We start from the raw sequence: 21,881 nt of genomic DNA on the forward strand, positions 1-21,881 counted from the left end.
TGTGTCGACAGTTTCCATTGGTCAGCAAGAAACTGAGAGTTAATAAATGGTCTACTTCAGCACTCAGACACACGTGCTGGGTTGCAGATCTCTGTTTCAATGTGTCTTTTGTTTGACGGCTGGTGTTTCAACATCCTCAACTTGAATAGAAGAAGGTCAGCCTGGTGGGGTCTGTGGTTATTCAGGAGCCCAACCTGGGGCCCCACAGAGGTGGGGTGATGGGGAAGGAGGGGACAGGACCTCCTCTGTCTGACCAAAATTGTTCCAATAATTGAAAGTTTTAATTTTCCCAAATACAGGCACTCATTCAGTGTTTATGCGCCATCAAGTGCTTGTGAATCAGCCAATGATAGCCTCCTTCTTTGACATCAACTCAAATCTTTCATTCAGCTGTTATCTCAAATTCCGAAAACAGCAAAGTGAAGAAACTCAACAAGACCCTTGAAATTACATGGCAAACATGTAAATAAGCAAGCGAGGGTGCTTAATAACTGAAGTCCCCACGGAGGTTTTTTATGACCCCCATATGTGGCTCGGTGCAAAACACTCTGCTCGCAGGACAAACTTGGATGCTGCAGCAGCTAAAAGTAGATATGAGCCGAATGAACTTTTCAACAGCATAACACAAAAGCAGGAAGAGCTCTCCTGTGCATCTTAATAGGGGGACGAGAAACATCTGCACAGATATGTTTGCTTGCTTGATGCTCCAAAACTTGCATTTTGTAACAGAAAAGAAAATTACAGATGACAGAAACTCTCACTCGCTCTCCTCTCTCTCTCTCAGTCACAATGGTTAGGAAGTAGAACAGGAGCAGAGTCAAGCTTACTTTTTTCCACTTGGCCATGCTTTTTTGCTTCCTGGACAGATGTACTGCAAGTGAAAGGCAACCTAGTTCTAAATGAGAGAGCCCCCCCCCCCCCAACCCCAACCGGTTCCATATATTCAGACAGCTGGAATTTTGGGAGTCAACTTGTTAAACCTCTATGAAGCGCTAATGACCTACAGCAACAAGATAACTGCAGGCTGTCACAGACATGCTTGCTTTTTTCCCATTATCATTTAATAGTATACATGTGCTGTTGATATCAAAGTTAGGAAATTATGATTTTATGTGACATTCATTGAAAAATCCCGAACAGTGCTGTGACCGTTATTACCACGTCCAGTTATTCTACAGCTTGCACGTATCACCCAAAAACCCATTTTAGACAGACCATGTGCTTTGTGCGCATCAAGAAGCTGAAGGTAAAGCAAACCCCACATCATGAAATGACGCACACACGCGCACCCAGACACGGTTCATTCTGCGAGCGAGAGCCATACAGCCTGCTACAGTGTAGCCTCCAAGCCCCAGCGCGTTGGAGATCAACGCGGCATCTGTTACTAACGAAATGCACAACCTGCTTATTAACAGCCCGCCGGTTCAGTCCCGACGCCACGAAGCGGCGTGATAGTAAATAAAAAGCTGCGGTTTATTATTACAGGCTCCGACGTGCCGCTCGGTGCCAGTTCAAGTGGTCACTCTATTGTTGAGAAACAATCTGAGCTAAAGTGGAAACAAAACCTTTTCCGAGACAAGAGCCTCGCAGCGCGACACCGGGAACAAGCAACGTTAAGTTTGCAGCTACTCACCGGGTTATTAAGCGCAGAAAGTCCTCGGTAATTTTCGACTCTTGCTTTTTTTAAATATCTTCCCCCCTCGCGGCCACTGAGAATGGGCTCGGCGTCAGTGGGTGAGTAACTGAATAGACTCGGAGAGAGCACAGTAAGTTGAAGTGTCAAATTACATTGGCTATTCTATTACCAAAGGGACCCATGCTCGGTGGCTGCTGACAAAATGTGTCGCGGAGTATACACGCGGAGAAGCCATCAGGAGAGAGCCGGGAGCGGAGTCGGACTGTCGCTCAGCACAGCGGCCATATGGTATCTGGATGTGCTGGAGCGACCCGCTCTGATTGTGGCTCTGACCGGGTCTACCGCATTGTGTAGTTATGATTTGGGGATGTTTAAACAGGAAGGTACATTTAGATTCAATAATGAGGCTGTTAAAGCGTCATTGCTGGGTATTTTAGTTTGCATTTCGATACTGATTTAATAAATGCTATTTATGACAGTTTCTAAGGAAGTATTAACTCTAATGGCCTCTAATAAATTAGGTTTAGACTGATCAGAATAGACGAAAATATATGTTTTTAAACATGACAGCAACTACTTCCGCAAGTACTTGGCCACTGATGCTAATAATAATAATAATAATAATAATAATAATAATAATAATAATAATAATAACAGTGGCAGTGAAATAAATAAAATAACCATGCAAGGACAATAATATTTCCCTCTGTAGCATAATCTGTCAGTTTATCAGCTGCATTATTATAAGCTAAACATCTAAACATAATTAATAATGGGTTTAGTGCCTATTTAATGATCTAATAAATAGCAGTAAGAACGTGCACGGTCTACGACGAGCGCATTAGCGCACACGCGCGCTGTCACGCAGCGATCCTTTCCGGCGCTGAAGCCACCCTCCATGTTTTGCAGGTCGCCGCTCTCTGATGGAAAGCTCTGAATAACAAAGACATGTTTGAGAGCAGCAGCGGCATCAGCAGCAGCAGCAGCAGGCTGGGCTGAGAGCTGACGTCAAGGAGCCATGACTGTGCCAAGCAGCATCCAGACTCCCGGCCACCACACACGCAAACAAACACACATTGACCTGCTGCTCCTCACTGTGGCCTGTTTGGAAGCAGCCATGTCAAAAGTTAGAAATACAGCGCCCTGCTTGCTGTGAGTGACTCTTCACCTGCGATCATGGTCAGACACGAGTTTTCTTAAGATCGCACTTGTATTATAATTACAAGTCATCACACAACAGAAAGGCAACATTTCATCTATCTGGACAGTCTGTCTACCCCAGCTGTCTAAGTTAGAGGGAGGGATGGGCGTAACAATAGGGGCCATGTGTCCTGCTAAAAGGTGACAGGAAGCATTGATTTCAGTCTGTCCCAAGCTTGTAAGCCAACTGTGAATTAGCCAGGGATGAATACATCCCTTTAAGGGAGATCGTAGACAGCTGATTAGCAGCAGTTACTTCAGGAAACAGGATCAAAGTTTTGATTGCAGGATACCAAAGCTCCATCAATTTTACTGAGATGTTAATTGCAATAAAGCCCTCTAGTGTTCAATGCGTGATTGCTGCAAGGTGCACAATAAACAGCAAAAATCGTTAGTATGCAAGAAACCACTTTATTAAATGATTGTGTGTAACAAACAACTGTTTGGCAAGCAGACAAAAAGCAAAGCAAATCACTAGCAGTTTGGTTTGATTAAAGCCAGCCCAGCCAGATAATGGTTTTTAAGCTACTTTAGTGCTCAGCTGTTATATTCTTTTATACTTGTTGACTTCTAATCATCAAAATGCTACTTTTTGAAAATCTAAAATGTCATTTGAAAATGTTCTAATACTTTAGATCATTATTTTCAGGTAATATTCAGTGCATTTTGGAGCCTCCCTGCTTCTTAAATTCTTAAATTGCTACTTTTTAATGAGGCTAATTCTGTTAAGTGAGTCACACCCAGCTGAAAGAACTACAAGTATGCAGTGATTACCTTTTTTTCACGCACGTGAGCTACCAAATTCAGCAGATTCATGCTCCATCAGAATGTGGAGCGTGATTCACATTTCACCCTGAATTTCTGACTTCATTATTTATAATTCTCAGTAGTTTTGTAGATTAATATTTGGCTATCATGATATTAAATCTTTACTCTGGTAAATGATTGGGATTTTTTAAAAGGAATCGACCACACAGACCTGTGATCTCAATGTTGTAACACCTCCCGAGAGATGTTCCGATGAACGCCAGTGCAAGACAGAAGCATTGATCCAATTAGAGGGGAATTTTCCTCATCACAACTGGTTCAAGGAGACCTAGTCAAGCACAGTCTGTCTGCGAATGCTTATAAAATCATATGCAAAGTGATGCTCAGTGGTGCAGCATCATCTGGCTTGAGTGCAGACTCTGTGTGACATCAGATTTACTCGATATGCTTTACTGGCAGGGGCGTGCTGGTCCAGCAGTTAACAGTGTCACACCACAGCGAGACACACACAGGTTTGATTGCTGGATTTTTCTGAATGAAGCTTCTGTATCCCATTGTGTTGACTCTGGTTTCATTCTCTTGTCAGCGGTGTATAAAGCTTGAACTCGCAAGGAGGCACTAAGGACAGCAGAAGTGGAGATCATGTAAAATTCTGCTGAGTTAAATATACGTGAATCAACATTTTTATACCAACCATAAAAATACATCAGTTCTATCTATCTATCTATCTATCTATCTATCTATCTGTCTATCTATCTGTCTATCTATCTATCTATCTATCTATCTATCTATCTATCTATCTATCTGTCTATCTGTCTATCTATCTATCTATCTATCTATCTATCTATCTATCTATCTATCTATCTATCTATCTATCTATCTATCTATCTATCTGTCTATCTGTCTATCTATCTATCTATCTATCTATCTATCTATCTATCTATCTATCTGTCTATCTATCTATCTATCTATCTATCTATCTATCTATCTATCTATCTATCTATCTATCTATCTATCTATCTATCTATCTATCTATCTGTCTATCTATCTATCTATCTATCTATCTATCTATCTATCTATCTATCTATCTATCTATCTATCTATCTATCTACTGATTCTTCATCTAATACTAAATACTAAATATATCTTAGCTTAATTACATATATCTGTACATTTCTGTTGGTCAGACTGTGTAAGGAAATGTCTCATGCAAATCATATTCTCACATGATGAATTTTCAACAGGTTTTTAAATAAATGAGTTGTTGTCAATGAAATATATAAAAATATTCAAAATATTTCAAATGCATGAATTCATAGAGCTGCATAATGTTCATGCTGAACCTGTCAGCAAACTGTCACAATTGTAGTGAAATAACTTGTTAATATTGGGGGAAATATTGTCGCCTTGGTAAATAATGTCAACAGTGGTGACAACAGACGGTCTTGTCTCACATTTGTAATACGAACACACTGTGTTTTTTTCCAGTGTTGTCACCGCAGTCGAGCGCCGATCACACACAGGGTTTTGCATACAAACAAATGGTTTTGGAGGCAAGAGAAATTAGATTTTGTTTGTTTGAATTTCTTTTTTTTTTTTTTCCATGTAAAATTTTATTTGAGCCATTATTTGTCAGAGAAAGACTCGAGGTCTTCTGTCATATGGCTGCCATAAAGATAGCTAAATGACTGATAGGTGGAGGAAAATCCTGCCATATTTTAATTTAACTTTGAAAAGCTAGATAAATTTTAAAGACCCGATTTAAATGGCTTAAATATTTTTTAATTTCCCCACTGACATCTTCTTTTATGAACCTTCTAGGTAAGACATATATGCTGCTGAACCTTTCAAATAAAGTACAAAACATGTTGCTGATGTTGGACTCCTGCACGTCCTGCTGCTCCTTACATAAAAACAGTACAATATGATCTTTGAAAGCGTGGGCAGGGAGATGTCTGTGTTCTCATTTACAGTTCCCACCTGGTTTATGAATGAACAACCACCGGGCTCCAGAGACCAGCCCACATCCTCCGCAACAGACCAACCACTGGCTGTCTTCCAGTCAAAATGTGCTCTCAGTGCACACTTTACTCCACTGTGGACCATGAGCTTGTGCTGCTCAGCGGTATGTCCGAAAATATGGAGAGAAAGGATAGCCTTGGAATCATACAAACGCTAGTGTTCGACAACTGTTCCTGCATATTTCATGTCGCTTCCTTTAGATCATCTTAAAAATGACTGCTGTGGATGACAGATTCGCTACTTTGATATTTCTGAGCCCTTATCATAGGCATCCTCGTGTGTGTTACTGGGGTTCTTTGGGGCTCTGTGTGACCTGATGACAGCACTGCAGACTGTTAAACTGTAGAGTCTGCTCAACAAATACACTGAAAAAAAGGGACTGGCCATCTCTTGGATTTATGTAAGCATCTTGCATGTATTTAACACAATTGCCTCATGTTTTAAAGTTAAATGTAACTATATAGTGTAAAAACTACATGATATGCAGAAAGGGTGTATTAAATTGTTCATATCATGTTCAGGTGAAGTAAGTTAATAAGATAGCAACGTTAAATCTCGTGAAACCACGCGTGATTTCATCTCGCGGGCTTTGGATCGTGGTTTAAAAAAGGCATCCATCTCAGTCAAGTCGAGCAGCCAACTCTACGTTTTTGGTATGTCTTGATTTTTTGAATTAATTTTTACCATATTTCAGCCAAATGTAGTTAAACGTCTAGAGTGTCGCCATGTAACATGCTAAAAAAGAGCCGTTAGCTTATTTGCTGTTTTATCTGTTGTCAAAGAATTGGCGCTTTTTCATTTGAATTTGTCTTTGGCACAAGAGCCGTAATATCACATTAAACCTAATTACGAGGCACTCATAACATAATTTGGTTTTCTGTGTGAATAGATTTGCCAACTGACTCTTCAGTTACATTGTGTATTTACTGCACCGTGGTGTTAGTGAGATTTTGGACATTGAACAGCTTTAGCTAATATCATCAGCGGCATTATGCTAGCTTACATCCCTACCCCTCCTGCCCTCACCTGCTGTCCTTTTCTTTTTGTTTTTGTTTTTTTTGCTGCACATTGAGAGACGACCTCTATTCTGCATTTCACCAGGAGTCAGCTGATGGATTGTGGGTTCAAGGTGTTATGGTAAGAAAGTATATTCTATTTTCGTTTCTGTAACTTAATTATAATAGGTTTTTTATAATTATTAGGTGCATGCATACTCACCCTATTAATACAACTGAGAAATCCAAAATCTGCCATAGGTTTAACTTATACCTGTATGTATTGCCAGAAAGGTGATTACTGGACTCGCATTAATGCACACTTGAACTGAAATGAGGTTGTAACTTGTGGGTTGTTGGGTTGCAAATCAGAAACAAACATCTTTGGATTTTTTTAATCCCATAAGATCTGGAAACACAGTTTTTATTCAACAAAACATTACTGATTAACCAAGCACAGTGCCTGCTGTTATTTCAAAATAATTTTATGTCATTTCAGATAAAATGCAGCATTCCAGTGCAGCCCAACCATGCATACAGTCAAGGTTTCTGACGGAGCTGAGTTTCTCTCTGGCAGTCTGCTGAAAGTGTTTGCAAAGTGATCGGGGGAACAGGGCACAAAGCTAATGGATGTAGCTGCCATTATGACAGTAAGAACTTTAAAATTCTTTAACTACAAAGTGTATATGTATTGCATTAGGTCAGTAAAAGATTTTTATGCTACATCCATTGAAACCGTCAACTATTACCTGTGAGTACTGATTCCACTGAAAGGATGCCATAATTTTCGTCATGCATTTACTGGCCCACTGAGAAAAATTTATCTTTTTTAAAAAATAAATGTTCTGGAAACGATATATCCATAAAGTTGATGTCAAACAGGAACTTTTGATATTGCTTTGTAGATGCTGGTGTTGCATGTTGACTGGTTTAAAAAGTCAAGAGTTTTTGTCTGGGATCATTTTCTTCTGTGCTACTGAAAAGTTCACAAATCTCTGTTTTCTTTGTTATAATACTTTAGGATGACATTAATGCTCGGAGTCCCTCATCAAAGTGCTCCGCATCTGTGTGAAAGACAATTGCAACATCTTGGTGCAGGAGTTCATGGTGAGTGTTTTATGAGTAGATTGTGGCTTTGCAACATTTAAAAATGCATTTAGTTATCCACTTGATCCTCATTGGACTGGTTAGGACCAGTAGTCCTCTTTAATAATTTGAAGTTCACATGAGGCCTGGTAGTGAACTCGGCCGCCGGCCCTTGAGGCCCCATCCCCACCCCTGTATTAGGGGTCACATCAGTGTGAAAAAACTTTAAATTTGTCATTCTAGTGAACAAAGAAAAATCCCCCCAATATTTACATTAGCTTTTGTTTGAAAAAAAAAAAAAAAAGACCAACTGACCAACAGCTAACCAAATTGTGGGGCTGAAAGTCTAAATTCTAACATCTTCTGAGTGACATAACCTGGATTTCTGATGGGCCGGTGTCTTTCTAACAAAAACTAATGTAAAGCATTTGAAATTATTATGTTTTTCACCCTCTCTTAGAAACTCTGTTAGACCATGAATGGCAGCATGGCAGGCCACTCTTTGGCTATAGCTATTTACTATGTTGCTTGCATTGGTTTAAATTACTCTAACATTAGAACTGGTAGATTCAAAAGAGATGAGTTTAAAAAGGAATCTTAAAGAAATGTTTTGTGTTTAACCAGGACTTGACTGAGGCCACTGCACAGATTGAGAAAACCACAATGAACATCTGTCTCCAGAGGATGCGGCAGGCAATGACTTTTCTGATGTTGTTCTTCAAGATCTGGATAACGTGACCTTTGCAGTAGCCATGCTGTTTGGACCTTTTTTATTCCTTCAACATGAGTTACCCATCACAACTCTGCTACACTTTTGAGGTGATTCAAAGGGTGGTAATGGAGTTGGATGCAACTCAGCTCTCAAGAAAAGCTCACAACTAAGACAAAACTGCTCCTGCAACGAAGCTCACTGTTATGCATGTGAGGTGACCAGCTCTAGGTGAGAGGACATTTAAATCTCACACTTGTTCTGCTGCATTTTTGAAGCTCAATTCCAGGAACGGATCGCAGGGTTCATTTTTATATACTCTGCAACTGCCATGAGGACAAGCCGTTTTTTTTGTTGTTTGTTTTTCCTTTTGCTCTGTACAAGTTCTGTTTGTCTGTTTGGCAGCATTTTTAAATTTGTCTTTGTATTTTTTCTTTCTTTTACTAGTGAAGAGATGTAGCGTGAACAGTTATACAGTCTAAATATCCCATATGGGTCGTGTGAAATGGTATTTTCAATTTCATTCAGTTGAAGTAAAGAACGTTGAATATTTCTAAGTGTGCTGTTTTGAACCAAGATGTCACAGTATGATCAGTGCTGTAATTTTTGACAGTCACTGTATCAATGTTATTTTTGCGTCTCTTGAATAAAGGTTTTGACCTGCAAGTGCTAATTTCTTTAGTTATTGGGGTAAAATGGGAGGTGTTAATAGGAAGGTGTTTGCCAATTCAGTAACCTAATTTAATGTTAATGGAAACTAACATTACCTCAAATTGTTTAGTTATAATTGTTGTTTAACTGAATCTTGATGTCAGAGGCCTTAAATAGAATGTTTTGATTTGTTCTTTCCCAACATTTTTCAAAAGAAACAGTCTAATTTCTTTACTGTGATTGATTCCAGAGAACACGGAAGAACTGACATTATTTAACTGTTGATTTATATAGATTCAGTGGAGGAGTAATGTCAGTTTAATTCTTTACCTACTGTCAATGCAGTGAAATTAGACATTTTGTTTTGAAAGGTTACTGGTGGATGCCAGCAACCATCTTGGAAGAGAACAATACAATCTGTTATAAGGCCTCCATTTGAAAATTGTGTATTTGATACTAGAATATAATAGCAAAATGTAATTTGAAGATAACATGTAGTATTTAAGTGACCAAGTAGTATTGGGTAAAAGTTATTGAATCGTGTTGGGATAACGTGAGAAAATTGTGAAGGATTAAAATATTCCAAGAGCTCAAATTACTTCATCAAAACATGTTTAAGTCACATTTTATCAACACAAATTGCACAGGTTTATTGAACATGAATAAATTGTGTTAATTTAACTCAATTGTTTAAGTTGCTGCCGAAGCAAAACATCTGTGTGCAACAAATGTCCACCATTGAATTAAGTAAATCCAACAACATATTTTTTTCAGTGTAGGAATGCAAAGGATGGAAGGAAACAGCAGGGCAATTAGGAGCGAGAGGACATGGCTCTGCAAACAGAGGAGACAATTGCACTCGATTTGACAAAAAGGCATGAGGGAAATGTGTTAAACCCCATTGATTCTCATTACAACAGGAGAGGCAGACAGGAAGAGAAGAGACATACCTAGACAGGTTGTGGTGAAGCCTCCTGACAATTTCCTCCCCTCATTTTTTCCCTTAGACTTTTTTTGAGCAGCACCAGCAGAAAGCTGGCTGCTGGCACCCCATGCTGCTCTGCTTTGGGGGAGCAGAGGGCCAATCAATGTGTGCTCACAAAGGGGGAAGAGTATTCAGAAAGCCAACTGTTCCCCCAGGCCATGGGCAATGAAGAAGTGGGATAGACAGAGGCAGACAGTGCAAGCAAGGGGGTTGACAACATGTTTCCTTTGCTACTATACTGAGAGGAATAACATGATCACTGCACCAGTGACGTGCAGCAAATATAACACTGTGAGACAGACAACTGTTCATTGCACCTACATAGGGGTTATTAAAAGCATTACAATAAGACAGTACCAATAAATAATTCTATAGTTTGTCATTTTATGGATGTTTTAGTTCATAAAATAGCAAAAATAAAGAAATTCACCTATATTAAATAAACAATTTTGATAACCAGATGCATAAAGAAAAGTTATTTATTCGGTTTGTAGGATTTGTTTAGCAGCACAAAATATATAAACCTACATATATTCAGTTTACAATGATATTTAACAGAGAAAAGTGCCAGAAGGGTCCCTGTTTAGTCCAAAGATTTTCCTGCCAATTGACAAACTCGCTCTCCTCATATATACCAAACGCTCTGGCAGCCTATTTAAACCATTTCCCACCACTCTATCTGACATTCCAGCGCAGCTGCTCGTGCTGCCTTGCTTTACTGCCTGCTGTTCCGACCCCTCCACCACCCGGCATCCACCTGTAGGTTGGGGGGATATTTACTCATTACGCCTCAGTTTCTGTAGAGTCATTGGGAGTGATTAACTCAGAAGCTTGCTACCGCTGTTTAAATAAATGTTTCAAACTTGTGTCGTCTGACTTAACTAATCCTTCAAATGATATTTGAAAATCATAATAATAAGAATGAGAAGCTATTAATGGTTCGATTAATAAGGACTGTAGTTTTTTCCTTTTTGTCCTTTAACATTATCAAATAAAACAGATTTGGATTGTGAAATCTCTCATCATCTGGGCAACTTGTAACTAGAACAGTAGACAGAGACGGCCCGAGGGTTTACAGGGTCTTAAACAGAATTTGATTTGGGGACCCGCTAACCACCCTCCTTTACATTGCTAGTAATAACTTTACTTTTACTTAAACATTTGTGCATTTCACATCTAACACAACCAATATCATGGCTTATTAGTGTGCTGGAAAGAAAGAAATCAGCAGCCAATGCATTTTAAAATCAAGTTAGGCCTAAATATGACCTTTTAACAAAATGATGTAAATGTAAAAGCAGACAGTATTAAAAAATGAAAACTAATAGTAACAGCTACTAGTAGGTTACCATCCACTTTTCCCCCCCTGTTTCCACACATCATTTAATCTCGCGAAACTGAAGGCTTGTCTGATGCTTCTGTTTAACTAATGTCATGATTAGTGAATCCTAATGATAAATAACTGATAAATGATTATTCATGGACACATACCTTTATTTTGCAGTTTTTTACTTCCTTTGTGTTTTTTTCTTTTCATCCGCAGAGGGATAAATGCTTCTTTGAGACATACTTGTTGCAATCATCACTTACAGTGTGCACGTTACTCCATCTATGATAGTGAAAAAGATTAAACAAGTAACAAGTTAGGTTTCTAGAAAATATTTCATCATCGCTTGTATGATTCATATATCATATGTACAAATATATATATTTTTATCTACCAGTCTTAGGTTACATTTCAAGTGCTCTTGTAGGCCCCCTGCTGGTGGAGGCAAGAGGAAAATAAAATTTCTGGAATTTTCAAAAATTTAAAAACTTTCTAACTTCACAATAATTTAGAAAAATGCTATTTAACAGATAATTACAACCACTGTATACATTTCAGGGGTGTTAATCTTCAATTATATGGTTTAACTAAATGTATAACATGTTGTTCCGGTGGTCCAATGGCAGTTGTTGCCTCACACCATTGAGCAGTTCAAGGGATTACCCTTTAACCTTTTGACGCATACACTTAGGTAAACATTTAAAAATCGTCATTTAACAACACTTTATGACTGTTTGATTCAATAATTTTATAATTTCACTGTTTATCCTTGGCTCGACTCTCTCATGCTGGCAGACCCTGCCATTTTTAACAGGGTAACACAGGAAGACAGATAACCATTTACTATCATTCCAACAGCCACTTTATACCAGTTAACCTGACAAGCATGTCTTTGGACGAGTTGAACTCTAGAACCTTCTTGCTGCAAGGTGACCGATGCACCACTGTGCTGCCCAGCTATTGTTATATTGGCTAACTCATTTAACTAATCAAAGAACACAATGAAATTTGTGATTTTTGTGTTCTCTGTGTTCTACCCTCTCCTAGTTTTGGCCACGGTAAATGGACTTCACTTCATATAGTGCTTCTTTTGCTCTCACCTAGCACTCCGCGCACTTTTAAATCTACAAGTGGCATCCATAGACACATTTTTGATGTTCGTACTTGGGGTTCAGCTGCTCTAAATCTTGAGTCACCACAGCGTGAGAATAACCAGTGAGGAGTAATATTTCTACACTGCATACTCCTCTTAGCAAAGTAAGTAAGATACTTTTTCAAAGTATTGAAAAATAAACATACACCAAAACCCTAATAAACTAAAACTAATACCTGACTATGGATTTAGTTCAATTTATGTGTTTTATGTTCTTTAATGCCACGGTGCTATGCAATTGATCCCTACTATATGTGTGGGATATAGATGTTTTGTCATGCAGTAGTAATTATGTATAATTTGTATCAAACAATCCCTGCGTGGCTGACTGAGCTCACAGCGGGTGTTCCACTTAATAAAATCACTTAGTATAACAACTCCCACCTTGACATCGCTCTGTTTCTCTCAGAGGAGACAGTTTAGGTGTATTTCAGTGCTATGGAGACTTTTTTGTTTTCCTTTTATGTATTACCTGACAGGAGGTTAACTAGCTATTTCCAGCCCCATTATTCTTCTATAACTCCAGGGCAGAGTGAAAAGTCAATTATAGTCTAAGCATACTGTGTTTGTTGGAATCCCATGCTTGTGATATACCCTGCTGAATCATTTTCTGCTAAGTGCAGGCGTTTAATTATTAGCAAGACATTACAAGGTTTAATGAGATACTAGAGCAAATTGCACTGTAGTTTCATACACACCAGTATCTCACCATGATGGCAGTTTCTCGACAATATCAGAGCCAGTCTGTCCAGCCCTGTGACATTTAAGTAAGATGCTCTCCTTATCATAGCGGATGGGTTTCAGCTCCTCGACTGGGAAATGTCACATGTTTTTTAAGGTCAGGTTGAATCTCTCCAGTTATTTTTCATCAAAAGAGCTTAGTGATTCTCTCTTATGATAATGTGCGTCTACATTATCGACATACCTGTACTGAGATGGTGCCGATCTACAGCATGATTCAAAAGGTAAAATACAACCCTGGATATGCTTACACTGATATAGATTTGCCAAGATGTGACGGATTAAGTGTTTCTCAACCTGCTTGCATCCATTGTCAGTTAGTGATTTTTCATTTTTCATAGTGTCGCACCAGAACGCCATTTGTGAACTTGTGAACTTGCAATAGGTCTTGCTTGTAGGTGACAAAGCAATATATGTAGCAGAGCTTTTCCATTAAAGCAAAAGCATGGGAAATTCAACATATTGTGCTGCTTTATTGCATCACAGTGTCCCGAGAAGCTATGGTTCTGCTTCTTCTATAATGGAGATCTCCCCCCAGTGTTATTGAGTGCACAAAGAAGCTGTTGTTGTTTTTCAGGGAACTGACACTAACAGCTTCCTTTTTCCTCTGATGTTTCAGACCTTTTCTACAAACGTCCGCTGCTGGGTATTTGCATAAATGTTTGGCCAGTTAATTACCAGAACAAGAAAAATGCACAAGGAAACCGCAAGAGAAGATTTGAAATGGAAAATATAACAGTTGTGTGTTAAATAAAGGGGATGTGCTAATGGTGATGTATCACCAAAACGTGTGGAGTAGCTGAGAGAGGACACAAAACACAGCTTCTTCTTTTTTTTTCCCAAGCTACTCTATAAAGTCTAACAAAACATGAATCCAAAATAGAAAACATGTGAAGCTAAGGAACACAAGAGAAGGAAGTGGTCACACACACACATACACAGAGGTGATTGGTAATTAGGTGCTGGTGCAACATATAAGCAGGATAAACCAGAAACACCTATAATCAGTAGGACTGGCACATCTTACCAAATAAGTCCCATTTTCTGTTTTTTAGCATTTTTGTTTCTCAGCAAACATTCAGAGCATCCATCTGCTCTTGGAGAGGGCAGCACCTCTTTCCTTTTATGTACTTGTGGACACAGCAGCAGAATGGCAACTCTGTGTTTTATGGGATCTTCACACTTCCTAAGTTGAAGTTAAATTTAGCGCCAAAGCTTCTTGCGTGCTTTCATGAAAACATTTGAGGGATTCATTCATTCATCAGTGCTAATGTCTCTTAAGTGAATGTATGTGTTTGGAATAGTCATTGTCAGTAGCCTCAGGAACTATATATCATGATTTGTACAGTTATCATCAATTAATTTTGCAGTAAACTTGTAACCAGGCACAGTTAATCCTGGTTCAAAATGAACCTTTTTGGAGTGACTATTCCCATAAGCATAGTGTGTGTGTTACTTTACCTTACAAACACTTTTTTCTGTACACTTTTTCCAGTTACTTTTTGTACATTAGATAAAAAATGTTTCTATCATAGTCTTAGTGATTTTCCCGGCATCTCTTATATGCTGGAAAAACCCTGGCTATATATTGCATCACCGTGTTTTTTGTAAACAATAGAGGTGGTTACGTCATTACGCGCCTCCTTTGGGATAAGACTGGTTCATAATTGTGGCTGATGATGGGAAATTTTACAGACATTGTGGAGGACCTCTTCTATTTCTAAATGCAGGTTTGTGAAATCTGATAACTGTATTATCTGATTGAAAAAACAAAACGACAAAAAACAGAAAACAGAATGCTTCATGTGCTGCTACTATCATAAAACGTCAGAGTCTCTGCTGACTGTTGCACGCCACCTTGCATCATGGGTAATGACCAACAGGTTTTGGTGTGTAACAAAAAAGACAACTGTTGCAGTGCATTATCATTTTTAAAATCTGCCAAATCTCAGTCAGACAGTAAATTAGTAAAGAACTTTTAAACCACAGACTTGTCTCATTTTCACAAGCCCTAACAAGAGAAGATGTAATGGATAGGTATGGAAACTTTAGGGCTGTTTAAAGGCTTTTTTCCCCCTGAGCCAGCCTGAAAATAAATAGCAGCTATTGTCTATGAAAACTACTTCATTTAGCAACACGTAAAGAGTATTTTAAGTAACTTGCACAGCACTGTCTGTTATGTAATTCTGCCATTAATAAAGAATAGAGAGTGTTAGTCCTTTACAGGCTTTGGCGTGTACTTTCTTTGACAGTGCACTTGAAATGTCATGCAACATAAGTATACATTCTGTTTGTTTCTTCCTGATTAAAGGCAGGGCAATTCTAAATCACATCAAGTACACTTAAATGTACTTTGATTAGTCCACTGTCTCATAGAGAAATCCCCAAGACAAAAAATGCCAAGAATCTGACCTTATGTTGGTATGAGTAACCCTGATTCAATTTATTCCAAAAATAGTTTAATTAAACTTTGCCTAACAAGAGGCTATGATGTTCAATGCCTTATTAGATAATGCGAGGTTAAAAATTCAAAAGGTGCAGCAGCTTGTTAAGCCCCATGGAGGGCAGCAGTAGTACCTATTCATACTTGCACACACGCAGACACACACTTGTACAAACAAGCCCATGACACCATCTAGTTCTGCTGCTTTGCAGCTTCTCTTAGCCACATGTCTGTTTGGCAGAGGTTGCTGGGCAACAGGCTACGTAAACCTGGCACCTGACAGGCTGAAAGAGAGAGCAACAAGCCATTCTCTTATCATGCTGAAAAATGAAACTCTCCTATATGCCCACATGGTACAGTTACAAATTTGCATAAATGCTGGAATAATTCAAAGTCACCACCATATTTAATGTCAAGTGTTTTAAAATAGATGAGCATCAGTAACAGGTAACGTTTGAATCATCATAATTGAATTTTATGTCCAATCTAAGTCAAAAAAACACACAAAAAATGACCTGTTATCACAACAGTACAGGTTTTATTCCAATGCATGGATGTTATTGAAATGTGCTTACAGATCCCTGTCCTCGCTCTCTCTCAACACACACACAGACACACTTTATGAGTGCAGAGTGTAAATCACTTCAGTATTTCCACTTTTTTATTCAACATCAAGGTTGGGGGCAGCTTTATTATCATGTAAAGAGCGCAAAAAGAGCAGAAAAATGCAGTTATAGCCTCCACACATGTTACATACTGTGTTTTAGAGAAAAAGATTTACCACAGTTATAAAAGAGTAAAAATGAAATTCAAAGTTCAAGAAAACAAGCAAATAAAAAGTAAAAAAAGCTCACAGAATTTGAACTAGTCTGTAAATATTAAACTGTCAGGACTAATGCAGCCGTGTAGCAGTTATGGAGATACAAACTATGTTGCTGTGTTTTTAAGTTGCACGTTAGTGTCCTATTACAGTGTACTGCACCATCCTGAACTCATAATGGCAAAAGAGTATATTGGTAAAAGATATTGCACTCTATAACAGGGTGAAGTGTTTTGTAATGACTTCATGAGGGCAAGGAGGGAAATGAATATCCAAATAATTCGTGCTGCCTATGCAACATGTAGCACAGTTTTAATAGATGGGTATTTAAATGTTGTCACACTAATATTGGATATTGAGGAGCTTCTGATACTTTAAAATGGAAAATACTCAAAGTCGTGGGTTTCATGCCAGTTTATTATGAGATTAGTCAGGCTTGTGGTTTATGAGACTTTTAAGAGTAACTACTTCAGGCCAAAATATAACACTTTATGTAGACTTTCATATATCTTGGAAATGCAAAAAGTCTGCAAAATGTGTTAAAATGTGACCTTTGAGCTTGTGACCTGTGACCTTTACATCACTGTGTTGCACTTTCAGACAGGTTGACAGATGAGGTCATGGAGGAGACTATGATGTTCATCGCTGACACTGTGATCTGTAGTGAAAGGAGGGTATAGCAGGTGGAAGTGAACTTGGAGAGGTGGAGGTATGCTCTGGAGAGAAGAGGAATGAAAGTCAGTAGACGCAGGACAGAATACATTTGAATGAGGGGTAGACAGGTGTAACCGTGAAGACGCAGCAAGCAGAGGTAGTGAAGGCAAATTAGTCTAAGTATCTGGGGTTAACCAATCAAAGCAACAGACAGTGCACAAGAGAGGTGAAGAGGAGAGTGCAGGCAGGGTGGAGTAGGCAGAGATAAGTGTCAGGGGTGATTTGTGAAAGAAGATGGTAGTGAGACCTGCTATGATGTATGGTTTAGAGATGGTGGGACTAATACAAAGACACAGGAGGTCGAGCTGGAGGTGGCAGAGCTGAAGCTGATAAGATGTTTTTGGGACTAATGAATAAGGACAGGATTAAAAATGAGTCCATCAGAGGGACAGCTCACATTGAGCGGTTGAGAATTTGAGAGGCAAGGCTGAGATCGTTTGAACGTGTGCAGAGGAGGGAGAGCAGACATATTGGACAAAGGATGTTTAATATGGAGCTGGCAGGCAGGAGGAGAAGAGGAAGACCACAGATAAGACACGTGGATGTAGTGAAAGAGGACATGCAGGGTGTTGGTGTGACAGAGGAGGATGATGGGGATATGGTGAGCTGGAAGAAGATCATCTGCTGGGGCGACCCTTAAAGAGAGCACCTGACTATTCTGTTACACAGATATGTTGGCACCCCTCATTTAAAAATTGGTTTGTACACATTTGGCAGATTTATTGCAACTTTGCCTTTGTTTCATGTTGGGTTGTTTAACAGTGTGTAAGGTGAGAAGGTATGCTCAAGCTGCCCATGTGCAGCAGAAGGGTAGGTGGAAGATTTGCATATTCATATATCTACTAAAGGCCGAAAAGATGTAGAATTACTACTGAGCAATCTCAAGGTATGTATGTAGGAAATGTTATTTAGTTCTGATATCCAATCTGCCCTATAGACACACAATGGTCATGCAGTTGTATACAGCTATTTGCTAATTACCTCCTGGATAAATTAACACGAGTTTTAAAAACACTGGAGTGGTCATATATGATCAATATAGGGGGTTTGCATTTAGTTGTTTATTTACTTTTGATTCTATTACATTTATTCCCATAAATAATTAACTACTGACCACTTGTACACTTTACTTTTTGTTAACCTCATTTTGTGTTTTTGTGTTATGGATGATTCAAGGGAAGGGTTTTCATTGATCTGTTTCCTACAAAGGACAGAGTTCAGAAACAAGATGGATTTCATATATCTATTATCTGATGTGACTTCTCCTCTTTAAGAGGATATGGATTTTCTGCCACTGATTCAAGCAGTTAGGATGGGCCAAGGATCTTCTGCTTCTAAAGGTTGCAACCAGTGGATTTTCTGTGCTCTGTAGGATAAAAGGTTACACTGCACTATATAAACTTTAAGCTGACATTTATCTTTGTGGTAGGCCTGAAATCCTGTTTTCTAACACTAAAACTAATGCTAATTAATTGCTCCTTTTTAGTTCATTGAGTAAAAAACAACAGCAACAATATTGTATTTTCACTTTTGGCCTGATTAAATTAGGTGCATCGCCCATCCCACTTCCACGATGTATTCTGCTTCCACAATGTGAACAGCACGCGGTTTTAGAACCATTAGTGTGCTAGACTGTCTAAAAATCACCTCCTTAGCTCTTCCATCAGGCTCCCTGCATTTGGCTGGCACTGATAAGGCCCCGCCAGAATGACCAGGGGGTCACAATTTCACCACTGAAGTCAACGGCAGAGATAGACCACTGTGTCCATCAAAGTGTAACTTCAGGCTGTCTCCGCAGTGTTGTCATTTCCCAGGCAGTGGGATGCTTTGAATTAATCTGAAAAACATGGGGAGAAAGATAGCTTAGGCAGTTGTGAGGGCTGACACTCCTCTTGGCCTCTATTTCTAACACATTGTCAAAACGTTCATGAAGGCTGAATGCGTTTGCAGAATTTCATATCTCAATAAAGTGTCTGTAGTGATTATTCCATTTTGACAGAGATTACATACAAACGAACTTGTCAGCAATATCTTAATTCGGTAAGAAAATAATACATGATGTGGTCGTTGCTCCAGGTATATATGAATATAAGTAGCCTGTATAGGTGTGAGTCTGTATACTCTACAGTACTGCCAGTTTTTGTGTCATAGGTAAAATAATCACGCTTACTGTCTTGTTGGCATTTATGACAATTATTATAATACAGTATTATGCATTTATTTAGAAACAGAGATCAGAATAAAAAGCAAATTTAATGAGATTTAGAGGTGCTTCTTAATGTGTTGAACTTTCTGTGGAATCATTTATAAGTTTATTTGGTTTTTGAGCAAGAGCTCCATGACACTTTAGGGTCTGATCAATACTCACTAATTATACAAAGCCTTTCCCCCCCACTTCTGTTAATGACATGCACAACGAGTGAAAGACAAAATTTATATGTCACTTTGCACTTATTATTATTTTACTTACAACATGACACGGCAAATATGTAAAAACTAAAAAAAGCAATTAAGTAAAGGAAAAGTACTATAGACATACGGTATGGTCAGCCTATTAGAAAATAACAGTTTTAACTCTTTCATTATATTTTCAGCTTAAACTGTCATTATATTCACTTGCGATATTTTTTAAAGAATACATTTTATGCAAATGTGTCTACACTGTCTGGATGTTCAGGTCAGCGGGGTAAAAAAAAAATGTAGCTACAAAACTTTCACCAGTAGATAATTTGCACTGAGATCCTACTTTTGCATTACAAATTATCTGGAATTCTGTGTTTCAGTGGGGTGTATGCGGTGCAAATATGTGCTAATATTCACACAGTTTCTCAATCAAATTTTTTGTGTCTTTTTTTTTTTAATATTCTGTTTTTATTAAAGTTATCACAAATAAGAGAGTATTAGAAAGTAATGTGAACTGTCAATGTTTAATATAGATTTTGAATATACATTAATAAAATGTTAAAATGTTTAGAATATGGTAAAGAATAAAGCTGGAAAGGAGAAGGAAAAATATGTCCCATATTGTTTTCTACAAGCTCTCACATTTTGCAAGATATTTACCTTCACACAGCCTTTATGTCTGTACTTTAAATTAGATACATTGTACTGGAAAATCCAGCTTACCAGTAGGAAAATTATCAGATATTCCCATGAAAGGTTCCCCAGGTGATTACTTACATTAGGACAACTACTAACTACAATCTAGTTTTCTCAAATATGTGCAAATATGCAAAGAAGGCAATATCTCATTAAATTAACATCACTGTAAATAAATCCTGAGATGTGTGTTTTGGATTTTGTGTATTTTTCATTCCAGTAGTGTAAAAGAAGGCATGCTAAAGGAGGAGCAAAATAGCCCCCAAATCACAAAATTGACTTGTGCAATAACAAACATGTTGTTGCCTGCAGTGCTAAAGCCTAAAAACAGCATGTTAATGATGCGGTAAATTCTATAATTTTTAGTTTCAACGCTTGGCAGTTTTTTCTATTTTCCCCTGTTATGTGTTTATAAGTACTTTGTAGCAATTTTCCAAATCTGATGATTACTTTAGGATTTAGAAATGCACACAGTCCTTTAAGTTACTCCATGCTGCACACGGGGCACAAACCAAATTATTTATGACATCAACATAACTTCAAAGACCATATAGTTACATCACTATAGCATCTGCCATGAAAGGATTGCAAGGATTTTGCAGAAGTTGCGCCAGCCATAAAACTGTATTAGAGTGCTGTGTGTGTGCATTGTCACGGAGTTGAGCCTCTGTGTATAGAATTGATTTGTAAATACCTTCTTGACAATACCTTTCAAACGCAGTGAAATAAATCCCATTCAATCCAACAAGCTGCCAGTACAGCCATTTGTTTGTCCATGACTAAACAAATGGTGGCTGAAACACTGCTTTAGCATGTGTGGTGTATACATGTTTGACAATGACACAGCTAATACTAACACGAGGAAGGCTCAGAGTTCAACTTTAAGTTTTCTGTTTTTGATTTTTACAACACTCATAAAGAGGACAGATCTCTTTGTGTGTAACGGCATAGTCATGTAAACAGCGCTTGTAATATTTGGCTAAAATAAATTAAACTAATAAAGGAAGATCTGGAAGTCTACAGGATTAAGAACTGAAACTTTGTTCTTTCTTTCAAGTTGGTCATTTGGCTTAACGTGTGCTAATGCGACACAGGAAATGACCTTAAAAGTCCTGCTATAAAGAATAAAATATTAATGATATGGTCTGTACCATTAATAGTTTAATCTTTTTAATAATATGACAGTTAGACTATAAGTAAGACTATAAGTGCAGCAATATGTCAGCTGTCTACTATAAGATATGGAAGACAGAAAATGTATCTAACCACAGACTTTAATCAAAGAAAACCAGCAAATTTGAAAAGAATGTGAGAGAGGGGTGCAAAATAGGTCGGGACAATGGCTCTTTAGACTTTACTAAAACTGCTTTCTGCCAAGAAACAGCACCTAAATCCCTACAAGCTAAAATATGCACAGGCTGTATTTTAAGAGAAAAATTGTTAATTCGTATTGGTAATCGTATCAATATTTATAAATAAAAATCAAATTACTATACTGATAACAATTATAAATAATTATAAGTATGATAATA

The 21,881-nt window shown here is 38.1% G+C and overlaps 1 protein-coding gene and 1 long non-coding RNA gene across 4 annotated transcripts in view; one reads left to right on the forward strand and one right to left on the reverse strand.

Moving 5' to 3' along the window:
- LOC101485569 (zinc finger MIZ domain-containing protein 1) overlaps positions 1 to 1,885 on the reverse strand; it is a 111,209-nt gene extending 109,324 nt beyond the window's left edge. For 2 of the 3 annotated variants that reach the window (XM_004561255.5, XM_004561256.5), the window contains exon 1: positions 1,634 to 1,885. The gene's annotated coding sequence lies outside the window, so the exon portion shown is untranslated. The remainder of the gene's footprint in view (positions 1 to 1,633) is intronic. The other variant, XM_004561257.4, reaches the window with a different exon arrangement.
- Positions 1,886 to 5,429: 3,544 nt separating this feature from the next.
- On the forward strand, positions 5,430 to 9,082 carry LOC143419861 (uncharacterized). The gene is made up of 4 exons (XR_013099877.1): positions 5,430 to 6,763; positions 7,121 to 7,271; positions 7,643 to 7,728; positions 8,332 to 9,082. It is a non-coding gene; the product is annotated as an uncharacterized LOC143419861 (long non-coding RNA).
- The last annotated feature ends 12,799 nt before the right edge of the window (positions 9,083 to 21,881 follow it).

This window comes from Maylandia zebra, linkage group LG8, assembly GCF_041146795.1.
Source record: "Maylandia zebra isolate NMK-2024a linkage group LG8, Mzebra_GT3a, whole genome shotgun sequence".
Lineage (NCBI taxonomy): Eukaryota > Metazoa > Chordata > Actinopteri > Cichliformes > Cichlidae > Maylandia > Maylandia zebra.